This window comes from Schistocerca americana, chromosome 4 (genome assembly GCF_021461395.2).
Source record: "Schistocerca americana isolate TAMUIC-IGC-003095 chromosome 4, iqSchAmer2.1, whole genome shotgun sequence".
Classification (NCBI taxonomy): domain Eukaryota; kingdom Metazoa; phylum Arthropoda; class Insecta; order Orthoptera; family Acrididae; genus Schistocerca; species Schistocerca americana.
The window spans coordinates 596,380,107-596,406,021 of NC_060122.1; the positions used below are offsets into that span (position 1 = coordinate 596,380,107).

At 44.2% G+C, this 25,915-nt stretch overlaps 1 protein-coding gene across 1 annotated transcript in view; it reads left to right on the forward strand.

Annotated features, from left to right (window-relative positions):
- LOC124613640 (sodium/potassium/calcium exchanger Nckx30C) overlaps positions 1–25,915 on the forward strand; it is a 1,525,550-nt gene that overhangs the window by 984,140 nt on the left and 515,495 nt on the right. The window lies entirely within an intron of this gene.

The window sequence follows — 25,915 nt, forward strand, 5'->3', positions numbered from 1 at the left end:
GTCGCAGGTTCGAATCCTGCCTCGGGCATGGATGTGTGTGGTGTCCTTAGGTTAGTTAGGTTTAAGTAGTTCTAAGTTCTATGGGAATGATGACCACAAAACTTAAGTCCCATAGTGCTCAGAGCCATTTCAACCATTTGACACTGTTGATGGCTACACGGATAGCAAGATATCTACCCAGAGGCAAACGGAAATTAAAGTCGTCCTACACACGCCGGCATGAAAGTGTAAGCTTCCATGAGTCGCATGAATTTCAAGGTGCCTAAAAAGATGCCGTATTGTATGAGAACATACAGGAAACAAATTCAGGTGTATGCTCATAGTGAACCTGTGTGTTTATAAATGTGCTGTAGGACGAAAGGTGTGTATATGTACACTGTGATTGAAAACCACGGGAACAAAAAATTTTTGGTGTCGTCTTGTAAAAACTGTAGTCACAATAAGCCATTTTGAGACATACTTACAAGCTCCTATCAGAGCAATAATAACTTACATTCGAAAAATGATGCAAGTTGATCAGGCACCTGAAAATGAGCCCCGAAGCTCTTAATGCACTTTGCATTTCTTTCAGAAAGTAATACAGTCCCGGAAGCAGCACTGATACCAGTGGATAAAATGAGTAAACTTCTATACATTTAAGTATCCGATTCGAAAAACATATATCTACACTGAAGCACCAAAGAAACTGCGTATTCAAATACAGAGAAATGTAAACAGGCAGAATACGACGCTGCAGTCGACAAACAGTGGTAGGTTATCGAGATTTAAGTGAGTTTGAACGTGGTGTTATAGTCGACGCATCAGCGATGCGACACGGTATCTCCGACGTAACGATGAAGCGAGAACTTTCCCGAACGACGATTTCACGACTGTACCGTGAAGATCAGGGATCCGGCAAAACATCAAATCGCCGACATCGCTGCGGCCGGAAAAATATCCTGCAAGAAGGGGGCCAATCACGACTACCGAAGAGAATCGTTCAACTTGACACAAGTACAGCCCCTGCGCAGATTACATCAGATTTACATGCTGGGCCATCAGCAAGTACCAGCGTGCGAACCATTCAACGAAATGTCATAGATGAGGGCTTTCGGAGCCGAAGGCCAACTCGTGTACCCTTCATAACCGCACGACACAAAGCTTGACGCCTCCCTTGGGCCCGTCGACACCGAGATTGGACTGTCGGTGACTGGAAACATGTTGCGTGGTCGGACGAGTCTCGTTTCAAATTGTATCCATCTGATGGACGTGTACGAGTACGGACTCCGCATGTCAGCAGGGGTATGTTCAATCTGTTAGAGGCTTGTAATGGTGTGGAGCTTCCGCAGTTTGAGTGATATGGGACCTGACACGTCACCTGCGTCCATTCATGTCCACTGTGCTTCCGACGGACTTGAACAATTCCAGCAGGATAATGCGACACCCCACACGTCCAGAATTGCTAGAGGAACACTCTTCTGAGTTTAAAACCTTCCGCTGGCCACCAGACTCCCCAGACATGAACATTATTGAGCATATCTGGGATGCCTCGTAACGCGCTGTTCAGAAGAGGTATTCACCCCCTCGTACTGTTAAGGATTTATGGACAGCCCCGCAGGAATCAGAGTGCCAATTTCCTCCAGCACTACTTCAAATATTATTCGAGTCCATACCACGTCGTGTTGGGCATTTTTGCCCGCTCACGAGGGCCCTACACGATATTAGGCAGATGTACCAGTTTCTTTGGCTCTTCACTGTACATCATTATCCAGTAGTCGAAAGGACCTCTGAAACTCTTCATTCCAATGGGATCCTCATAAATGTACTCTATTAAAAAACTTTTATATTTTTTTCACATTTCCACATTTATCTTGATATTAAGGCTAAAATATTCCGTAACCCTAAAAATCTTAGTTACACTCTCTATAACCGGTTCAGTTGCACTCTTGCCTCGATGACAGCTTATTTAGTACGGTAGCATGGCTAAATTACTGTCTTAAAACTCCGCTACCACACCGCCATTCCATTCTACATTGTAATATCCGTTCTCCATCGTTCCCAGGCGAATTCCATCGTAATTCTGAAACTACATGGCGCAGAATCAGCACTGTATCTTTAATGATATCTTGTGTATGACCAAGCTCCCCAGAATATGAATGCTTGTTTGCCAGTTTGTAGTGAGTGGACCGTTCACCTGGGGTAATTCTGTCATTACGTATACGAATCACGTTTGCTTGTTATGAATTTTCTAGCTGGAACTTCCTGGTAGATTAAAACTGTATGCCGGACCGAGACTCGAACTCGTGACCTTGTGATAGCTCTAATCCATTCACTACATAAAAGAGGCAACAAATCAGATGAAAACAACTATACACGGCTCTCTGTCCTACCAGTCGCCTACAAAATCCCATCTCTCTTGAATGGAGCACAGAAGGAAGTAGAACCCAAATTAGCCGAGTATCAAACAGGATTCATGTCGATGAGGCCATGCTCAGCACAAATTGTTAGCCTCAATGCTCTACTGAAAATGATAGCCCTCAGACAAAAACCTCTAATATGCACGTTTATGAATTTCAAAAAGCCCTTCGACTCGATAGACAGGCCTTCACTATTCCAAATTTTGCAAGTAAGGGGACTAGATCTTTAAAAAATCTAAAGAAATCCTTGTGGGCGAAATCTCAGGACACTTCGACATTAAAACAACCTTGAAACCAGGATATACTCTCTCTTATTCTATTCAGTGTCTTCTTAGACAAGGTTATGGAAGAATGGGAGACAGAGCTCAGAAAACGTGGGTTTTGGAGCTAATAGCACTGGCACTTCCAAAAGCAACCTCTACATACCATACCTCGCGTTTGCGGACGACATGGTGATACTTAAGATGAAGAGACAGCTGCCAAACAGCTTGAGATACTTAGAGAATGTACTTGAAAAGTAGGGCTACAAATCTCATTCGATAAAACTGAATTATTACGTTCGAAGACAGAAATTGCGACCCTGAAAACAAAATACGGTAAAATCAAGTGGGTCCCGTACTTGAATTCGTCGATCTATACGCCTTTAAAAAATCTCACTGCAAAATCATCTCCAAAAAGCAAAGCATTAGGTTAGTCCAAAACCTCTACAGCGAAAAAAGTCAAGACAGACGAAAATTCGACGCTACAACACATTCATAAAACAACCAACAAACCTCAAGGCAAGCGAAACACAGACACTTGACAGAAAACACGAAGCTGAAGAAATCCGAAAGAGAGAGAGAGAGAGAGAGAAAGAGAAAGAGTAAGTTCATTGGGAAAATTTTAGAATCAAGACATATCGAAGACAGTTACAGACTACAAAAATGACTCTGAGCACTAAGGCACTTAACATCTGAGGTCATCAGTCCCCTAGGATTCAAACCTGGGACCGTAGCAGTCGCGCGGTTCCGGACTACAGCGCCTAGATACAGACTACAGTCAAAAACAACTGAAATATTTTCAAACATCGACACTGACTTTAAAGATAGGCGAATAAAATTCGTTGGTCACCTCAATAGGCTACCACAAAAGCGACTGACAAAAAGGATAATAGATTATATAACACCGTTTAAGAACTCAACACCTTGGCTGAACGAAGTTAGAAAAGATCCCAAAACCGAAAACATAATACCACCCAACATTATAGAGAGAGACAGCTTCAGACACAAAGCAGGCAAATGGGAAGTTACATCGGAGCAACCTAAACAAAAACAATACAGCTTAACGTCTTCCATTTATTGTGGGAATTCCATAATAATAATAATATTTTTGAAAATCAAAAATAGTAAAGGTTATCAGAATGAGAGTATACCATTTCAGTGCACATTGCACTTCAACACCAAGTGGGCGTCTGTAAAATGGATTTTCTTTTGCGGAAGGTCTTACGAGACACCGACTGACAATAGCATTGTTTTTCAGTGTTCGAAAGAGTGATCCTTATCGATGCTACGAGCGTAAAATAAGACACATTTTGTACGGCGACCTTACTTTATATGAATTTTCATTAAAATGTTATGAGGCATTGATGTCTGCCATTCAGATCACGCTGCTCATCTATCTGTACCGGAAATCAGTATGCATGGAGCAACATGCGCTGCCTAATACACTCCTGGAAATGGAAAAAAGAACACATTGACACCGGTGTGTCAGACCCACCATACTTGCTCCGGACACTGCGAGAGGGCTGTACAAGCAATGATCACACGCACGGCACAGCGGACACACCAGGAACCGCGGTGTTGGCCGTCGAATGGCGCTAGCTGCGCGGCATTTGTGCACCGCCGCCGTCAGTGTCAGCCAGTTTGCCGTGGCATACGAAGCTCCATCGCAGTCTTTAACACTGGTAGCATGCCGCGACAGGGTGGACGTGAACCGTATGTGCAGTTGACAGACTTTGAGCGAGGGCGTATAGTGGGCATGCGGGAGGCCGGGTAGACGTACCGCCGAATTGCTCAACACGTGGGGCGTGAGGTCTCCACAGTACATCGATGTTGTCGCCAGTGGTCGGCGGAAGGTGCACGTGCCCGTCGACCTGGGACCGGACCGCAGCGACGCACGGATGCACGCCAAGACCGTAGGATCCTACGCAGTGCCGTAGGGGATCGCACCGCCACTTCCCAGCAAATTAGGGACCCTGTTTGCTCCTGGGGTATCGGCGAGGACCATTCGCAACCGTCTCCATGAATCTGGGCTACTGTCCCGCACACCGTTAGGCCGTCTTCCGCTCACGCCCCAACATCGTGCAGCCCGCCTCCAGTGGTGTCGCGATAGGCGTGAATGGAGGGACAAATGGAGACGTGTCGACTTCAGCGATGAGAGTCGCTTCTGCCTTGGTGCCAATGATGGTCGAATGCGTGTTTGGCGCCGTGCAGGTGAGCGCCACAATCAGGACTGCATACGACCGAGGCACACAGGGCCAACACCCGGCATCATGGTGTGGGGAGCGATCTCCTACACTGGCCGTACACCACTGGTGATCGTCGAGGGGACACTGAATAGTGCACGGTACATCCAAACCGTCATCGAACCCATCGTTCTACCATTCCTAGACCGGCAAGGGAACTTGCTGTTCCAACAGGACAATGCACGTCCGCATGTATCCCGTGCCACCCAACGTGCTCTAGAAGGTGTAAGTCAACTACCCTGGCCAGCAAGATCTCCGGATCTGTCCCCCATTGAGCATGTTTGGGACTGGATGAAGCGTCGTCTCACGCGGTCTGCACGTCCAGCACGAACGCTGGTCCAACTGAGGCGCCAGGTGGAAATGGCATGGCAAGCCGTTCCACAGGACTACATCCAGCATCTCTACGATCGTCTCCATGGGAGAATAGCAGCCTGCATTGCTGCGAAAGGTGGATATACACTGTACTAGTGCCGACATTGTGCATGCTGTGTTGCCTGTGTCTATGTGCCTGTGGTTCTGTCAGTGTGATCATGTGATGTATCTGACCCCAGGAATGTGTCAGTAAAGTTTCCCCTTCCTGGGACAATGAATTCACGGTGTTCTTATTTCAATTTCCAGGAGTGTGTATTCCAAAACGCAACCCATAAAAACGGGATTTATTTTTCGTGGCTCATACCTTGGGCTGTATTGGTGATAGAAGATAATGTGAAATGTTGTGGATAGCATTTGGACTACGGACCGTCTTGGTTGAGTGAAAATGGTTCAAATGGCTCTGAGCACTATGGAAATTAACATCTGTGGTCATCAGTCCCCTAGAACTGATAACTACTTAAACCTAACTAACCTAAGGACATCATACACATCCATGCCCGAGGCAGGATTCGAACCGGCGACCGTAGCGGCCACGCGGTTCCAGACTGAAGCGCCTAGAACCGCACGGCCACACCGGCCGGCGACCGTCTTACTGTAATTAGCCTACAGTACAGGATCAAAGTTTGAATATTGCACACTTTCTCCAGCTTAGATAAATGTGGCGAATCGGTGCGCTTTCAGGGACTTTCGGAGGCACCATTAGTTCATGGGCGGTTTCGGAGAAAGATCGAAAACCGTGGTTTTTGAGTACCAAAACCGAACCACGGATGCCAAGACGTCTATGTACAGCAGTAATTTGTACGATATATTCATAAGATCCAGATCTCGAACAACCTTGTAATTTTCCTAATATCTTCCTCAGTTTCCGAGATAAAGACGTTCAAAGTTAACCTATTTGCACACGTAGAACGCACACGTAATATCCGGTGTGAGACGAAAACATGCATTATAAAGTGATATAGCATGGAGAAATACGCTGTACAGTTTCTCCGTTATCATCAGAAGGATTCTGGGAATCAGATATTGTAGTATTGGAGCACATGGAAAATTTATGTGTACGTATAATCCGATCTGAGATGTATAATTAGTTTTGCGTTATTTTAATATCATGTAAGCAGACTACCAATGTTTTACTGACCCAAATAGCTCTTTTCATAAGTGATACGCCCCATTGTAGAAGGTAAAATAAGAGAACCATCGAAAAGGCGAACATGAGCCTCTTGTAAAAGAGTGAATGTAAAGAGGAATACCAGCTGCCTCATTCTACTTTCCTCAGCACATTTAAATTTTTTTTCAAAAGTTTTGTCATGTGAACATATTAGCGCTTTTTTATGCCAAGAGCGAAGGGGACAATAGCACAGGGTAAAAGACGGAGAAGTAGTAAATACTGGAAGATTTCAGAAAGTGGTTGTGATAAAGAAAGAGGGAAGGAGACATTGGAAGAGTGAGAGAAAAGGAGGGACACAGTAGCAGTGGAACATAAACTGAAGGGGAAAAAATAATCCCAACACCAAGAAATACGTAATGTAGGGTAATGAAATTTCGGGAATACATTTGTCTCGATACCAACTGTAAGTGATTAACGTTTCCAGATGACAGTTTAACGGAAGCGCGAGGTAAGCCACATTAAATGTCTCTTTCTGGTACATTAATAACCGGTGTAACAGCAAGACTGTTCAATTCAAGTATGAAAATGTCCTTGTGTTGTACAAGTTCCTGATGTCAGTTTGTAGAGTGGAGTTCCATGCCTGTGGCACTTTGTCAATACAGGGATGGATAATGCTGTTTGTGGATGACGTTGGAGTTGTCGTCAGATGATGTCCCATACGTCTCTATTGGAGACAGATCTGGTGATCGAGCGACCAAGGCAACATGTCGACACAATTTACGGCATCTTGGGTTACAACAGCGGTATGTGGGTGAGCGTTATCCTGCTGGAAAGAAACCCCCTACAATGCTGTACATGACTGGCAGCAAAACAAGTCGAATCATCGACTGGCGTACCAATTTGCAGTCAGAGTGGGTGGGCTTACTCTGAGAGTGCTCCTGCTGCCACGTGAAATCGCACCCCGAACTGTAACTCCAGGTGTAGGTTCTGTGTGTCTCGGCCGCAGACAGGTAGGTTACACGCGCTCACTTGATCTCCTAATCAACACGCGGCCATCACTGGCGCCGACGCAGAACCGACTTTCATTAGGAAACATAATAGACATCCACCTTCCAATCATCTCTCCTTGACACAACTGAAGTCGCAAACGCCAGTGAAATACATGCTACAGGGCATCTGGCTCGAAGCCGTCCTTGAAGTAACCAATTTGTAACAGTGCGTTCTGTCACGCTCTGCTGCTCTAATTACTGCTGCAGACGCAGCACGATGCACCACAGCCATACGTCGAACACGACGGCCTTTTCTCTCGGTAGTCTCAAGTGGCCGTCCGGAGCCCGGACTTCATGCGACGTACTTTCCCGTGACCACCGCTGCTAGCAGTCGTGTAGGGTGGTTACATTCCTGCCAAGCCTTTCTGCAGTATCGCAGAAAGAACATCCATCTTCTCATCGTCCTGTTACATACCTCGTTCAAACTCAGTGAGCTGCTGATAGTGGCGTCTCCGTCATCTTAAAATCGTCCTTGAGTAACATCGAATCTCTACGTCTGATCTCAAAGGTAACTAACGCTCACGGCCGTTACAGCGTGTATTTCAAGACAATATGATTTGCATTCTTTTAATGGCACTAATAGCGCTAGTCTTATGTGGCTGGCGCGAAATCTGAACAGACATCATCTCTCAGATGCGGAACGACCCTTACCAACTTTCGTTTATCTCGCACACTTCTTGATGTTGCGATTTTTCTTACCCTCAGAGTTGTTAATAGTGACAGAACAGTGCTAGGAAAAGAGTGAAGGAGATAGTGGCAGTGGGAGAGGAATAAAGAGAAGGAGAAAGTGCAACCAGGTGGAATCCAGTGATAATGAGAGACAATAGCAACGGAGAAGTGAGAGGCAGTAATAGTGAGAGGAGACAACAGCATTGGTAGAAATGAATGAGAAAGTAGCAGCAAGAAAGAGCAAGAGGGATGCAGAGACACTGGGAGGAGACAGTAGTAGTAGGACTAGACAGAGGAGATTGAGGCTATGAGACTCGAGATAGTGACAGTTAGAGGGACACAAAGAGATAACGACAATGAAATGAACACCCTTAGCTGCTTACAGGCGTTGACATACGTCAACGGGGACAGACGAAAATGTGTGCCCCGACTGGGACTCGAACCCGGGATCTCCTGCTTACATGGCAGACGCTCTGTTCATCTGAGCCACCGAGGACACAGAGGATAGCGCGACTGCAGGGATTTATCTCTGGGACGCCTCCCGCGAAACCCACATTCTCAACGTATTGTCCCGCACTACATTCGTAGTGCCCCCGCCCATTATACTCATTACTCGCGGCGCGTTGCCGATTCCCGTAAGAGTTCGGGCACTGTTTGTGCATTCGCACAGAAGAAGAAGATGGTCAAGTGGCCGGTGACCCTTAGCTATATATATACCAAGATGGTATCTGTTCTTTCGGACATGTCCGAAAGAACAGATACTATCTTAGTATATATAATGACAATGAGTTGGGTTGAATGAGTGAGTGAGAATGGGCAAGTGGGGGCGAATAGGTATGAGTAATTTACAGCGGTGGACTAGTGGACGTGGGCGAGTTACAGCTCCGGGAGCTTATGGGGGTGGTATATGAGCTGCACGTTAAAAAAGAGCGTGAATATGTTCGCTTGCTAAAAGTTTTGGGAACATTTTTAAAGGTGCCAAGGAAGGTAGAATGAGGCAGCTAGTACCCCAATTTTTAGTCAGAGTCTTTTAAAACAGGAGCATGTTAGCCTTTTACGTGATCCAGTAGAGGACTTTTCCCGCTGGTGATATCTTTATTTGCATCATTTGCGCACTATTCATTTACGAAGTCTGAGTTAGGCATCACTGATTCGAGCAGCTTTCTGAGGTAATTGTGAGTAGAGCGGAGTGTCATTTCCATATTGTTACGGACGATATGAGAAAGAAAGGACAGAAGAAATCCTTTTCAGTTTCATATTATGCTCTCGAATATCGTTACGGGAGCTGCAGAGATTAACGTATCCGTCTCATAGACAGGTAAGAATCACCGTTGCCGTAATATCGGAGACGCTTTAATTCTTGAGCGAGGCAATAACGCGTAGTTTGGTGACCAGGGGCCTTATTCTACCATCTCCCCTCTCCTTGCCATACAATTAATTGTGACACAAATCTCATTGTCACAGCAATTCAGATCCGTTACATAGGGGTCAAGAGCTGCTGTATTGCTGTGCATTAACAACATCACTACGTAGGTGTGACATTTTCGTACTACCCATAAAACGCTCTATAGTTTTAAAGCTTGTTATGCAAGGGTCAGTCATAAAGTTAAGAGAAAAACAGTCTGCTAATACTACCTCTGCATCAGTTTCGTGGCAACTGGTCAAATGTTGCCTGAGTTTTGCAGGGCTAGATGTTACTGATAGCGCCACCTCGTGTGGTGTATGTTACGAGCCGTGACACTCAAGCGGAGTTTCCAAGTCACGCCAACGTTGAACCCCGTTATTTGACGTTTACAGGCGGAAAATGCCAGCCTTGACATTCGTCACAGCCCTGGTATAAAAGCTATCCGCGTTTAGAAACATAATGTCATCTTACAGAATCTTTCAAGGCCGAAGTCCACTGAATTATATTTTATCTTTCTGAGTAGTCGCGTGACCTCGCATATCTCTCAAAAGGCGTCACGCCGCTTTGTTGGTAGATACTTTTATCATTATCTGTTCAAATCATTTGACAATCCTTGGAGAGACAGGTGAAAAGAGAAAATTTTTCTTAGCTTTGTTAATAAACGTCGTTGCATGATAGAGCTTGTTGTCCTTCCTAAATGACAGCAACTCCGTTGCCAGAGAATAATACGTAAGGTGCAAAACCTTCCAAACTGGAACAGAAAATTGTTTTAAAATGTACTCTGATTTATGAATATTTCAGTCATTTTCTTTAATTTATTCTGAGACTGCAACTAAAGTTTAAAGCGTAACATTATTGCATCTCAGAGAAAATATATGCCAGTGGAACTAAGTTTTCGTCCAAAAGAGATCCGTGAGTTCGAGACAGGATAAACGGGTGCAATCACTCAACAAAATGTGCAAACAGTGAAACGAAAATAGGACTTCAGCTGAACAGCAGTAGCACATGCGATTTAAAGCATCTTACCTAGAAACACATTTCGATGTATATGCGTTAAAAAGCAATAGAAAAAGTAGAAAAGCCTCAAATTGTCATTCAGAGATATTTGTTCTTTGAAAGGGAAAATATAGAGAGAGAGGAGCTGGGAGTGGAAACTGCCAATAAAAACCCATTGATTGTCTCGAAGTCAATGCTACTCTTTACAGAAAACAGTAAAGTTTACATATATTTATTGCCGTTAGGCTTAACAAAAGAACATTAAAATTATCACGTTCTACATAGGCACTAAAAGATATTAGTAAATTCAATTTACAATAAGCAGCTGCCATTTGTTACCGACAGTCCATGGTAAGAAGATATTTACAATTTTTCCAGGGGTTTAAAATGTCCATACACGGGCACAAAAATATTTGAAAAATTCTGATAAAACATGGAAACAGACAATTCTAGGATGATACAGAGACCATGTTTAACGGAGCTGAGCGTAAATTTCATAATTCTGAATAACACTTTACAAATAATCTTTAACTACACAGTCCAATCACATAAATGTGACACCGCCTATACTCGACGTCAAAGTGCAATAACCACTCACAAACGACAGTTAGCAGCACTAGCAGTGGAAGGTGTATGAAGTAAGTCGAGGAGACGAGGAAATAGTGCACTCATCGCCGTAATTCCCAGAAGGGCATGATAATTAGAATTCGTGTCAAGGGTGGAAGCATTCCCGAAACGGATAAGTTTGTAAACTTTTAGCTTGCCACCTTGGTTAAAACAGTCGTGCATGGCGAAATGGCGAGTCCACAGCAGGCGCCGATGCAACTGTGGTGAACCACGGGCCATAGATGACAGGTGTGAACGATGCCTGCCGTGTTGTGCACGGCCGAACAGGCGCAGCTGATCGCCCAGATGAACCAAGGGCTACCAACTCTGTCTCCTCAACGACCGTTCAGGGATCATTGCTGCGTATCGGCCTCTGTAGCAGGAACATGGTTCATCCATCCATACTGAGTGCTGTTCATCGGCGACGAAGACTGAAATTTGCACGCCAGTAACGCAGCTGGATGCCCACTGCGTGGCGACAGGTGGCTTTTCCACTTAAATCACGTTTTTTGCTCCGTCAGACAGATGGCCGTTGTCGTGTACGGCAGTGAAACATCGCAAAGCAAACATCCTGAAACAATCGTCGGAAGGGGCCAGGCCGGAGGCGTCAGTGTTATGGTTGGTGGAGTGTTTTAGTGGAATTCCCTGGTTGATCTCGTCATTCTTGGAGGCACAACTGATCAATACAAGGATTCATCAATCCGTGGGCACCATGTACCTCTCTGCATGCAGTTCGTTTTGTCTCAGCACGATGGCATCTGCCAGCAGGGAAATTCAATATGTCACACTTCTTGCATTGTGCGTGCGTGGTTCGAAGAGCAGCAGGATGAGTTTACCGACTCCCCTGGCCAGCATACTCCCCGGATTTAAACCCAATCGAGAATCTGTGGAAGCACTCCTATCAGACTGTTTGCACCGCAGATCCTCAACCGAGAAACCTAGCGCAGCTCGTCACGTCACTGGAATCGACATGGCTCCGTATCCCTGTCGATACCTTCCAGAACATCACTAGCTCCCTTCCTGCACTTCTCGTAGCTGTCCGACCTGCAAAAGATGGTTATTCACGCTTTTGACAGGTGGTCACACGAATGTGACTGGACAGAGCAGTAACATTATAGACTTCCAGCCCAAAGTAACTGTAGTGGCAAAAGAGAATAACTTAAGGTCAATACCGTACCGTAGAAGTGATACTTGTAGTAATTAAAGCCAACATGAAAAACACACTCCTAAGGTTCCATGACCAAGTTCACATATACTTTTTTTTTTTGTCGTCAGTCTTCTGACTGGTTTGATGCGGCCCACCACGAATTCGTCCTCAGTTATTTGCTGGATGTATTCCAGTCCTTCTCTCCCACTACAGTTTTTGCCATTTACAGCTCCCTCTAGTACCATGGAAGTCATACCCCGATCTCTTAACAGTTGTTCTATCATTCTGTCCCTTCTCCTTGTCAGTGTTTTTCACATATCCTATTCCTCTCCACAGAACCTCCTCGTTCCTTACCTTACTAGTCCACCTAATTTTCAACATTCGTATGTAACACCACATCTCAAATGCTTCGAGTCTCTTCTGTTCTGGTTTTCCCCCAGTCCATGTTTCACCACCATACAAAGCTGTGCTCCGAACGTACATTCTCAGAAATTTCTTCCTCAATTTAAGGCCTATGTTTGCTACAAGAGACTTCTCCTGGACAGGAATATCCTTTTTGCCAGTGCTAGTCTGCTTTTGATGTCCTCTTTGCTCGGTCCGTCGCGGCTATTTCGCTCCCTATATCGTAGATTTCCTTAACTTCACCTACTTTGTGACTATAAATGCTGATGTTAAGTCTCTCGCTGTTCTCATTTCTGCTACTTGTCATTACTTTCGTCTTTTGTCGATTTACTCTCAGTCAGTATTTTGTACTCATAGACGTTTATGTTACCACTTCTCCCAATGATTTAAGAAATTCTGATGGAATGTTGTACATCCCTTCTGCCTTATTTGATATTAAGTTCTCCAATGCTCTCTTACATTCTGATTCTAATACTGGATCCCTATCTCGTCTAAATTGACTCCTGTTCCTTCTTCCATCACATCAGACAAATCTTCCTCCTCATAGAGGCCTTCATTGTACTCTTTGCACCCACCCGCTCTCTCCTCTGCATTGAATAGTGGAATTACCGTTCACTCTTAATGTTAGCAACTTGCTTTTAATATGTCCATTCTTCTTCAACTGTACTGCCTACGCAACTATACCTTATTTCTGTATATACAGCCTTAGAGAACTTCAAGGGTATCTCTTCATTCGTTAGTACTTCCGTATGTCACTTCTTTGCGTATAGATTCTTCCTGACTAATCTCTTAAACTTCAGCTTACTCTTCGTCACTACTAAATTGTGAACTGAGTCTGTATCTGCTCCTGTATACGCTTACAATTTAATATCTGATTTCGGAATCACCATGATGTAATCTAACTGAAATCTTTCAGTATCACCCGGCCTGTTCCAAGTATACCTCCTCCTCTTGTGATTCCTGAACGGAGTATTCACTATAACTAGCTGAAATTTATTTCAAATCTCAAATAGTCTTCCTCCTTTCTCATTCCCTTCTCCCAAGCTCACAGTCTCCTGTAACCTTTCGTTTTAATCCTTCCATTACAGCTGCATTCCTGTCGCCCGTGACCATAACATTTTCATGTCCCTTTACGTATTGTATTGCCCTTTCGGTATCCTCATACACTTTATCTATCTCTTCATCTTCATCTTGCGACGTCGGCATGTATACCTGAACTATCCCTATCAATGTTGGTTTGCTTTCAGTTGTGATAAGAACAAACCTCTCAGGGAATTTTTCACAGTAACATACTCTCTGCCCTACCTTCCTATTCATAGCGGATCCTAATCTCGTTAAACCATTTTCTGCTGCTGTTGGTATTACCCTATACTCATCTGATCAGAAATCCTTGTCTTTTTCCTATTTCTCTTCATTGACCCCAATCATATCTATATTGAGCCTTTGCATTTCCCTTTTCAGATTGTCTAGCTTCACTGTCACTTTCTGCTTCTGATATTCCATGCCTCGACTGGTAGAACGTTATACTTTCGTCGGTTATTCAAACTTTTTCTCTTGGTCCCCTCCCGGAGAACCGAATGGGGAACTATTCCGGAATCTTTTGCCAGTAGAGAGATCTTCAAGACACTTAATCAATTACAGGCCGCATGCCCTGTGGATACACATTAAGTGTTTTTAATGCAATGGTTTCCATTGCCTTGTGCATCCTCATGCCGATGTTCAAATGGTTCAAATGGCTCTGAGCACTATGGGACTTAACATCTTAGGTCATCAGTCGCCTAGAACTTAGAACTACTTAAACCTAACTAAACGAAGGACATCACACACATCCATGCCCGAGGAAGGATTCAAATCTGCGACTGTAGCAGTCTCGCGGTTCCGGACTGCAGGGCCTAGAACCACACAGCCACCACGCCCGGCGAATTTTCTATCTTAAGGGCAGTTTCCCATTCTTAGGACAAGAGAGTGTTCTGACCCTCTTTGACAAGGCCGTTGGCAGAACAAGGGTGACTTCTTGTACCGGAAGTCTTCAGCCGCCAGTGTTGATTATTAATCAACCGAGGACGTTTTGATTACTAATCAAAGACGCTACCCCGAGACTACGGGTACAAACACATATGCATAGAAACGCTTTTTACATCCAATGACAGTAAACAACTTCAGAACCTCGTGTTATAGTAACTTGTGCACGTAATCCCCGCAGAACCAGTCATAATATATCACATAAAATTTTTTAAGATTCTGGCTGATGAGCTATAAACAATATAATGGGAAACACAAGCGGTCCTAAACAGTTCTGCAACGACGCTGAAAGAGCAGATGAAACTCGGCACATTAAATAAAATAATGTTAGCTAAAGTCAGTGTTGCAATGACCAACCGAGAAAAAACACAAGTCGCACTGCTGTGGTTGGCAGCAGAGCTGAAAACGTTTTTTTTTTTTGTTTTTTTTTTTTAATGTTTCTCACCAAATTAAATTTTCTTTGATGCCCCACTCGTCGTTTAGTGAGCGAAGTAGGCAATTAATAGCGTACACTCGCAGCTGCGATTGATCTGCCATTAGGCCGACCTTTCTGACAGCAGCGTTTTCAGGCTGAGGTCTACTTAGACGCATTATACCAAGTGTGTCTCCGCCTACGAATCAGAAGGTGGAATTTTCGAACTGGTGTCACTCGAGAGGATGTAGGCAAGGATATCAAGCTTCAAAAGAAAGACACTTCTGCGTCCCCATCGAAGCACTTGAATCACGTTCATAACAATCCCAAGGCTAGTCAGACTTGAAGCCACTAAGCGAAGAGCACACAATGAGCCGAAACTGCACACGCAGCACTCTCAAATCTGGCAGGTGGGGAACGCCGCGGCCTCTATTGCGACGCGATGGCGCTCGTTTCTAGGTTACAATCTGCGAAGATACATTCCCCACTCTTTTGACTGAAAATTCCGATATTTCAACAAAATCTCCGTCCATTGCGACGGTCTTACGCCACCGTACTGTGAACGCCTGTGTACCCACACAGTACCACTCTTCTGCTCGACTTCGGTTCAAAAATGATTCAAATGGCTGTAAGCACTGTGGGACTTAACATCTGAGGTCATCAGTCCCCTAGACGTAGAACTGCTTAAACCTAACTAACCTAAGGACATCCTGCCCGAGGCAGGATTCGAACCTGCCACCGTAGCAGCAGCGTGGTTCCCGACTGAAGTGCCTAGAACCGCTCGGCTTCAGCAGCCGGAGTCGACGTCGGACGCAACGTCTTACTGCATCAGTAACCTCCCTAGTATCCACGTACTGTTTCCCGAAGAGTGCATCCTACATTGGGCCAAACAGATGGGAGGTGAGAGATCCGGGCTGTAAGGTGGATGAGGAAAAACAGCCCAATGAGTTTTGTGAGATCCTCTTGGGTTTGCCGACTTGTGGAGGCTTTGCATTGTCATGGTGAAGGAGAAGTTTGTTTGCATTTTTTGTAGTGACAAACACGCTGAAGTCGTTTCTTGTCGTCCTTGAAGGTACCACATTACACTTCAGAGTTGCTGGTTGCACCATGGAGGTCATCAAACTGAACAACTCGTTCAGAGCCTGAGAAGACCGGTCGCCATAACGTTACCGGCTGAGGGTGGGGCTTTGAACTTTTCCTTCGGCGCAGAGGTGGTGTGCCGCCACTTCTAGAATTGCCGTTTTAATTCCAGTTCGAAGTCATGAACACATGTTTCATCAGGTGTGATGACTTCCGCAAAAAATTGTCAGATCAGCCACGTAACGCCCAAGCAAATCGGTACACTGGCACTTCATTCCTCTTTATGATCTTCCCTTAGGCGGCGAGGAACTCAGTGGGCACAAAACTTAGAGCACCCCATCTGGTGGACAAGTGTGTCAGCACTACAAACAGAGACGTCCAGACGTCCAGTTGAGGTGTCTATGTTTCGACGATCACCTCGGATGAAAGCGGCCGCACGTTCCAACACTGCAGGAATCAGTCACAGCTGTGTGCGGCCGGCCGGCACACGGGAGACAGGACAGATTTGCGTGACGTTGTTGCGGTGATGTCAGACGCCTCTCCCAACGACTTGCGGTGCTTTTCTTCATGTCAGGTCTCCGAAGACATTCTGCAAGCGCCTGTGTTCTGGTTTTCCACCAAAACAAACTCAGTGACAGCTCCCTGTTTTGAAAGCACATACGTTACAGACGCCATTTTGAAGGCAATATACGTAGTCGCCACCAACCGGAACTTGACGAAACTATAGGGGCTGAAACGGAAATATTCCATGATGACCCACAACAAATTCCGCATTGTTCAGCCAAAACTGCGCAAGGAAAAAAATTTGTTGCTTTACTTATTTAATGCCCCTCGTAAAATAGAGCGATAGATTCTATCGATAGTAGGTTCCCGTACCGAAAAACAGCTCAGAAATGTCTTTTCCACATTGACTGCAAACAACAACTATCGACTCTGATACTACCCTTACTAATGCTGGTTGTACAAATGTGGGAGCCTGTTGATTGCCAATTAGAGGATATGTTGGGGAAGAATGTCAAGAAAATTTACTGTTGTTAAGTCGGCCGTAGTGCCGTTTTGATCATCACTGCAGGAGCAACTTTTGTACATAGGTTTCCGCCTGTATTGTCATACTTACGAAACGGCATGTAGCCAGTAAGGCAACTCATAAAAGTAAATAACCATGACAAATTTGTATAGGTTAATGTATATTAGCGTAATATAATTGTACTGCAAATGTCTATGCCTCATTTGTATAAATTGTCATTCCTGCCGTAATTTTGTTTGTAGGATGGTTTGAAAATGGACATAGATGGCTGAAACTAGTCACCACGAAGAAATAAAGAAATACATCGTAATACAACATATGCTGAAGCTACAACCATTTATTGCAATTACGAAACAAGTTGCGGAGCTGTTTCTCACCTGCAGCATGCTGCAGGTCCGTAAGCAATAAAATTGTTTGAAAAATATAGATACGGTAGCGACAAAGAACATTACACAAGGGGCTTCTGCTGAAGAGATCAGATAAACATGGTATCTTCCTACATAAGACATTGTACATGACGGAATAGAGAAACAAGCTGCTGTTTAGTTGGAGGGAGCCTTGCGGGTGCCCTCGTGTTACTATATCGGAGAAGAGGATCATGGATAATTCTTGCTTGTCAGGATGCGCCCGCGTCCGCTTTTGGTGTTGTGTGGGTTCGTAGGTGGTTTGGGGTTAGGTGTGACATTTGGGAAAGCTGCAGGCAAAGTAGCAGTTTCTTTATTAATTTATTGAGCTCAAACAAGATTCTTAGTGCGCTCTATTTACTACCACAGTCCGATATTCCCTCGTAATATTCGTCGCTGCCCGAGAGGCAGTGTTCTGAGCTGACATCTCCGGTATCCCAGCTGAGGCGGCATGACGCTGCCACACCTCGGTCACGGGCAGCCACCAATGTCTCCTCTACTGCGGAAGGTCTCGGCATCCCACCGACACGGTGATGTCGTTGACCGGAGTCGAAGTCTGGACCGTTGGACCGATACTGAAGAGCAGGGGCGGGCGGCAGGCGCAGTGTTGGCTGGTCGGGCTGCGTAGACAGGCAGCGGTCCTCCGTTCGCGAGCCGGTGGCGGCAGAGTATCGGGAACGGCTATGAATGACATAGAGTGGAAGGCACACGCTGTCCAGCTGGCCGAGTGATTAGGAGCTGTGTCCGAGGCAGTTAACTACTACTTCTCCGGGCTAATGTCAAGGTAACATCATCGTTAGTGGATCGCACAAACTGTTCTAGGCCGGGACCGACGACCCAGTTGCAATTGGGCTGCAGTCCTCCCTGAAGTCTCGCTCGGCGTCGGCACTTGTGTTATGTCAACAAAGAGACGGTTGCGAAACTGCTGAACACGCAGTCCACCTGCCAGCTCCCGAAACTGTTATGGCGTAATCTGTCGTGGAATTGCACTGCAGGTTCCAAGGCTCGCTTACAACTTTTGCCGTTTATAGTGCATTGCTGCAGCGACCGTGATCTGTATTATCCGTGTCGAATTATGAACGGCAAATTCCGTCGATTACTGTAGTTTGGATGACACGCTTTGAAAGAAAAAAAAAACTGTTGCTCCGTTTAGTAAAGCTTAAATATCTTTCTACACGGCGTCCCAGAACGAATCGTCAATATTTAATGATATGACAGGAACGGTCATAAAGCAAACATATCCATTAAAAATGAGGTTCAATACCTTAAGAGCTCTGAGCACTACTTCGACACGGCGAAAGAAACTTCTTCTACTGCACGCTCTAGTAAATACGTGCTCTCAAATGCATACCTTGAGAACTATGAGCACTTGTTCAGTGGAAGAGATGTGTCTTACGGTAGTGAAGACGAACTTATTGCTCTTAACGCATGCGTCATAGAGCCCATGAGTAATAGACGTTTGTTCTGATATTGGTCCTTACTACCACCTCTCAAAATGTGGAAACCATAAAGTTCGCAGTAGAAAAGATTTGTTTCACGGTATCACATATAAAGAAGTGCTCATAGCTCTTTTAGAGCCCATGTTTACCAGATTTTTTTTCTTCGAATTATCGTTCATGTTATATGTTATGAGTATTGACCATTGCTCCTGGGACACCCTGTATACGGATATTTCTCTACGTTATCTTCGTTATGGTTAAATGAAAACGATGTAATGTAGGATTCGATCTGAGACGCAAACTGAGTAACTTCAGACATGGGATAAATCAGCAACTGGCGCTGTAAACTTGCGGTATGACACCATGACTGGGATATGAAGAAGCGTCTCCACATCAGGAAATATTTCATGATATGATGATGAAGCCCCGCACAAGAAGTATGTTCATGAATACGAACAACGTGTCAAGCCTAACAGCAAGTATCTTCACGGACACAACATAGTTTATATGAATCTTTCATTCTGTCGTGCATGAGTAGCTGCCTCTGCGTAAAAACACTGGATAGAAGTTTAGTATCAACTTAGTTACGTGAATAAATATTTAAATCCTTACTTTATTGGTTTCACGAGTTCATGGGAGAATAGTTCAGCAACTTAATAAAAACGTTTGGTGAATTACACACATCTAAATCTTATGTTGGAGGGACTGTCGTGTGTTATTCACTGAAACATATGTTGCTCTATAGATCTATGCCTTGTTTACAGGTCAAAGAAGATACTGTAAGCGGTCAGTAGGATCTGCATTTGCGAATGAATAGGTATCCATCTCGATTATGTGTGGGTATATCACCCCCCCCCCCCCTCCCGCCCCCTCCCCACTCCCGCCTCCGCATCCCGACTTTCATTAAAGAATACCAAAGTGTATTCAGGGCGAAATGGATTAAACAGATTGCGTGTTTCTAAAAGAACATAAACTTATTCAAGTGATATTTATGAATGTGTAAAATTGGAAGAGGATAGAAATGAAATTACCTATCCCAGTGTGCCGTTTGCTTTGAAGACGAAATCTGCACACACCACTTCTGCGCTCACCTTACATCGTACGATCACCAACACTCTTCTGCATGAGCAGCAATGGCTTTGAGCTTCCCCTTATGATCGTTTTTCTCTTCTGTAGTTCCTACAATTGACTAATCTTTGACGTCTCAGAATACGTGACTGCTTCGTGTAAATACAACATGGACACAATTGTAATGAGATTTGTCACATTGCATGTTACGAAAATTAACCTTTTTTGCGTGTGCCTGGGCTTATACATTGTTATTTAGGTTTTTGTTTCTACTCTGATATCAGTTTCAAGTTAATCATTGTTTATTTTGGTTGTTATTATGCCATATGCATTTACAAGGCCTGATTTTTTTCCTTTTGGCCCAATAAAACGTTGAGAATAGCGATCCTTGCAATACTTAATCTTTACAGTTTCAAACCGAGCCCGGAAATACGAACAGATTTGGAGAAAGCACGGTACGTGTTTCTAATGAAGAACTAATTTCGAGGTGTGTTAAATCTCTCGAGAACTTTCTCAGTCAGCCTCAACCAAATTTTTACCAGAAATTTTGAAGAGAAAGAGTGTGCATAGTGTAAAATGTACTCGTGTGTTCTATATGAGGATAATAAATATTATTCACTGATTAATAAAAACCATCGAAAGAAAGTGGGAAATATATCACACAATAGAGTCTTTTTCTTATACAAAAAAGAGTGGCAACAACAAATATTCAAATATTGCAGCTGCTACAAAGCTGAAAAGTAAATACAAAATCTGCCTTACATCTTTGTAAAACAAAAACCAGTGCCGGAATAACTAAAAGGCCATAAAGTACTAAATCATAATAAAAGAGAGGGAATTTATTGAAATAACTCATAAATTCGTTACAGAAAAAATATTGAATAGCTGAGGATAGAAGCCTAAACACATAATTAACAAAACTAAAAAAATTGAGAAAGGTCTTTTATTGTCGACTGTCAGGAACTATTAAGATAACTCTAAAAGTAGCCATGCGTACATATTATATCAACAGGAAACTGAAGAAGTATTTGAAATATAAAAAAGTATCACACTTTGTAGAAGCTGAAACACCCGAGTAAATGATATAAAAGGTATATACACTGCATGTAATGCCTGCTTTGTATCACTGTACATCAAAAACTTGTGTTTCGGCGTCGGTGTTGACGAAGCGATTGGAGGTATGGGGCACTTTGTTAAGACACAGAAAATAGACGGAGCTAGGAACATAGAGTAAAAAGATGTTGGTTTAGCCTGGACTAGTGGCCATTTGTATAGCCATTCGAACATGTCACTTACTCATGTTACAGTATATTAAGCAATGTTTAAATGACGATCCGGATGTGGCACTCAGGCAAATTCTGGAAATCCATTAATTACTTTTGCAAAAGATTTTAAATGAACTGAAACTAATGCTCAGATAATGGCACCATTCCGACTTTACGTGCAAAAGCAGTCACCCAGGTTTGGATTTTACATACAAAAACAGTCACCCTTAAATAACTCCGGACTGGAGCGAGACTGATGGTTTCAGTTTAGTCCACTGGTGTATCTGACTTGGTGTAGGAAAGGTTGTAACTCTTTGAAAAAAATCTTGCTTCGTTTCGATTTTACTTCTGGTAAACACGTTTTGGGGAAGTTTCTGAAGCGCACCGCTTCTGTATTTCAACTTTTCAGTCAAAACCTTACACGAAGATAGATAAACGGATACATTCAAAATCAAATTTTTTTTTGTTCAATAATCTTTATTCGTTGTCGAAATATGGTGGTAAAAATCGAGCTACATATACCATGTAAAATCCGTTGTTACGTCAATGGAATGTGCGAAAACGGTTTAAGGCGATTCAAATAAATAATAAATGCATTAGTACGATAAAATTGAAAACTTTCTTTCAGAAAAGTAGTTTGATTCGGATTTTGTATGCAGAAAACATGTTTTTCTATCAGGTTTTTGAAGTACGCAAGTTCTATGGTTCAAAATTTGTAAAAAGATAGACAAATACATGTAATTAACGGTCGACCTGTTGTGTAGTGGAAGCTTTATCCATTGCAACGATAAAAGCAATACGGTTCAAAAAACAATAAAAAACGCCTATACCAGATCAGCGTCGTCCAAGTCAAAAATTTAAAGAAATCTACATCGGTTGCCAAGCTGCGGTGGTCTTACGTCAAAATTACAGTAGAGTAAAAGTTGCCAACCAGAATGACAAATGTTCTTTTCATAGCATAAAAAAGCAAAATATGCTCTGGGCAGCGTTACTGGTGTAAAAGGAGGGGCGTAGTTTTTCGATTTATCTGGCAGCTGCAAAAACAAATTTAACTAAAATATCTTGACGTATTCGCAATTTCTAAAGAGTTAAACCTACTTCCCCAGTGCAGTGAACTCTCTTAGCTGCAAGGTGTTGGCACATATGCATCTGGCAATTTACAGGCTAAAGTCCATGATTCTGCGCCCAAAATCCGGAAGAGTCGTCTGTTACAGGAAATATAATGTAATATCATATTGCTAAAGAGCATAGATGTAAAAGCTAAAAAAGTTTTTCTAGGGAGGGACAGAGATAAAATTTCTGAGAGTCTGTTTGTTTCTGGGGGGTTGACATGATGTATCATGTTACTTTACTTGACACGATCGTTATATTACACGACATGGACACTAATTAACAAATACAAACTGCGAATATGTCAAGACATTTTAATGTAAATGTCATTGAAGCTGCCAGATGAGCCGAAAAGCTAGTTTCTCATTGCTGCATTCGTAGCTCCGCCCAAGAAACATTATTCTTTCTCTTCACGGGATATTTCACAACTGATATTCACTGCCAATGATAATACCCGCTAGAGTTGTAAAAATTATTTATTACTAAAAAGGGAAGCACTACACGCTTTCAGAACATATGTCCCATCTTCAGGTGCATATTAAAATCTTAGTCCACGAAAGATTCATAACAGAGGTTAAACAAATTAAAATATGCACTATTTTAACATATTTTGTGACCTATTTTAACCTCAGTTATGCGTCCGTTGTGAACTCTACAGTTCAATATTCACTTGAAGATGGGACAAACGTCCTGAAATTGAGTGGTGCATTCCTTTTAAGACAGTGGCCTTTTTAGTGCTATGGTAGGTGCATTTTTCAATCTGGTTTAGAACATGTAGGTTCGTGACGTAAGTCGAATGGAAAGATGAAATGATACTGCCAAGGCAAAGGCAGAATAAAATGGAGAAAAAGACCACACTTGGCAGACTAATGTCGACAGACTGTTAAAATTTAGGAAAAACTAGTGCTATTGCATGGGGCAGAGGCACACAGCTGCAAAAAACGGCGGGTGTCAACGTGCCGCAAAGGACTAACTAAAAGGCACTCGGCAGAATTTGGAGCGGAGCTGTCCAAAGCACGGTGATTCAGCAAAGGAATTTCATTACGAGAATGGAGTTAGCGAGCGCGTTATCGTTTCATTCAGAACAGAGCAGGTATTCCTGGCCACGAGAGCGGCCGCGCAAATGAAAGCGAGTGCGGCGGCGCTGCGTGGTTAGCAAGCGCTGTGTGCGCCTGCCCTGGCGTGCCGAGGAGCGGCGGGACATCGGAATCCGATGCGCCATCAGCGGGTCAGCCGCGTGGCCGGCGCCGAGCCCTCACCCACCACTCCGCAGACTCACTTTATTATCGCCGCCCTCAGGCTCCCTGTCACGGCGCACCAACAGAAGAGGCACTTCATTCAGCACCTGCGGACTGCTTTACTTGGATGAAGATTCACTGTGGGGGAAGTCAATTACGTTAAAATACACTGCCGCAAAAAAATAGTGCACCTGAAAGACGACGTTGGCTTCGATCCGATGGCGGCATATGCCACGTGGGAGTAGTAGATGTACTGATAGTGGTTTCAGCGTCGTCCACCAGCAAATACAGCCGTCTGTGTCTACCCTTCAATAGGGAGGGCTCACAGCCAGAAAGCTCACTGAGGAGCAAATGTGTAAAGCAAGCAGGCAACCAAGCCACGGAGAAGCACTCGTGCTACCCACAGCCAACTGAGTTAGAATAAAAGAAATCAAATTGTGACCATCGAGTGGCGGGGTGGCTCTTTGGGAGATTTGCCACACAAGTTGGACGTGCTGCGTCAGTTGTGCAACGATGCTGGTGTCAGTGGTCACGTGAGCATTCTCACACCCGTTGACAAGGTGCTGGATGTCCATGTGGCACATACCTCTGCCAGGGTCGTCGTATTGTAAGGCCAGCAGTGGCAGATCGTGCAGCAACCACAGCGCAGATAAGACGGCTTGTGAGCCTATTCTTGTCAATGCGAACTTGTATGAACTGATTATCAGCAGTGTGACTACGGCCACGAACACCTCTAGCCTGTCTTTCACTGACATCATGGCTTGACTGGTGCCGTCGGAGGATGAGTTGGAAGATGGAATGCCGCGCTGTTGTCTTCAGTGATCAAAGATGATAGTGCTTGCACTCAAGTGATGCTCGTTGGTACGTACGACTAAGATCTGGTGAGCGTTCTCCCGCAGAGTGCATTCGTCCAAGACATATTGCCCCCCCCCCCCCAGGCCTTATGTCTCCAGTGCGAAAAACTACAACTCTCGTTCACCTTTGGTGTTTCTGGAGCGAACACTAACCAGCGCTCGGTACGAGCAGAATACTGTTAAATCCGTTCTTTGGCCGTTCTTGCTACAGGAAGGTGATATTTTGTTCCAACGGGATAATGCTCGCCAACACATTGCCAGTAAAACTCAACATGCTCTGCAAGACGTGCAGCAACTTTCCTGTCCAGCATGGTCTCCAGTTTTTTTCCCCTAATCGAACGCTTGGGGGATGAAGTGACTCGCGTGACTCGTCAACCAACAACTGCTACAGAACTACGTGAACAGGTTGGACTGGCGTGGCATAACGTATCCCAGGACAGTATTCGCAGTCTGTACGACCGACTGGATGCCAGCGTCAGCGCCTGAATTGCCGCTCACGGAGGCTACACCTGGCGGCAGAAATTGCTGAGAAAGATAAGTTGATGCCGACGTTTCTATAATTAAGATAACTGTGAAAAGAAAACTATGTGTCGTTTATTGAAAATTTTTGCACTATTAACCCTGGTGAAAACAGGCTTATCATATCTCAAACGGCTCAGGAAACAGCTGAGGTGAACAACTTTGCTGAAACGCTCTTTGTATCGTGAAATAAAAACTAATCATAGTTGATCCATCTTTCTGAAAAGCCCTGTAGAGACTGGAGAAGAGAACCTACATCCGTTTATAAAGTGCATGACGGAGGGCACTTTCCATTGAAACGCTCGTTAAGGTTTATTTCCATCCTTAGATAGTATGCGTAAAGGATGACTGTAATCACTGGAATCTTCGTGATCCCTACCGGAACAATGCGTAGCCGGCCGCGGTGGCCGTGCGGTTCTAGGCGCTACAGTCCGGAACCGCGGGACTGCTTCGGTCGCAGGTTCGAATCCTTCCTCTGGCATGGATGTGTGTGATGTCCTTAGGTTAGTTAGGTTTAAGTAGTTCTAAGTTCTAGGGGACTGATGAACAAAGATGTTAAGTCACAGAGTGCTCAGAGCCATTTGATTTTGAACGATGCGTAATGGTCTGTGGTATAAGTCACGACCAAAAAGTTCCCGTCTCAGGGCATTACTGCAGCGTATGTGCACTTTCGTGCGACGCCGATGTGGGCATATAAGCCTGATTGGCATACCGATTCTGGACTGCACGACCTTCGAACAGAAACATTTTATCACCCGTTATCAAACGATCTGGAGTCCTACTTCACGGATGATAAGTGCTCATTTGAAAAAAACAGTTCGACA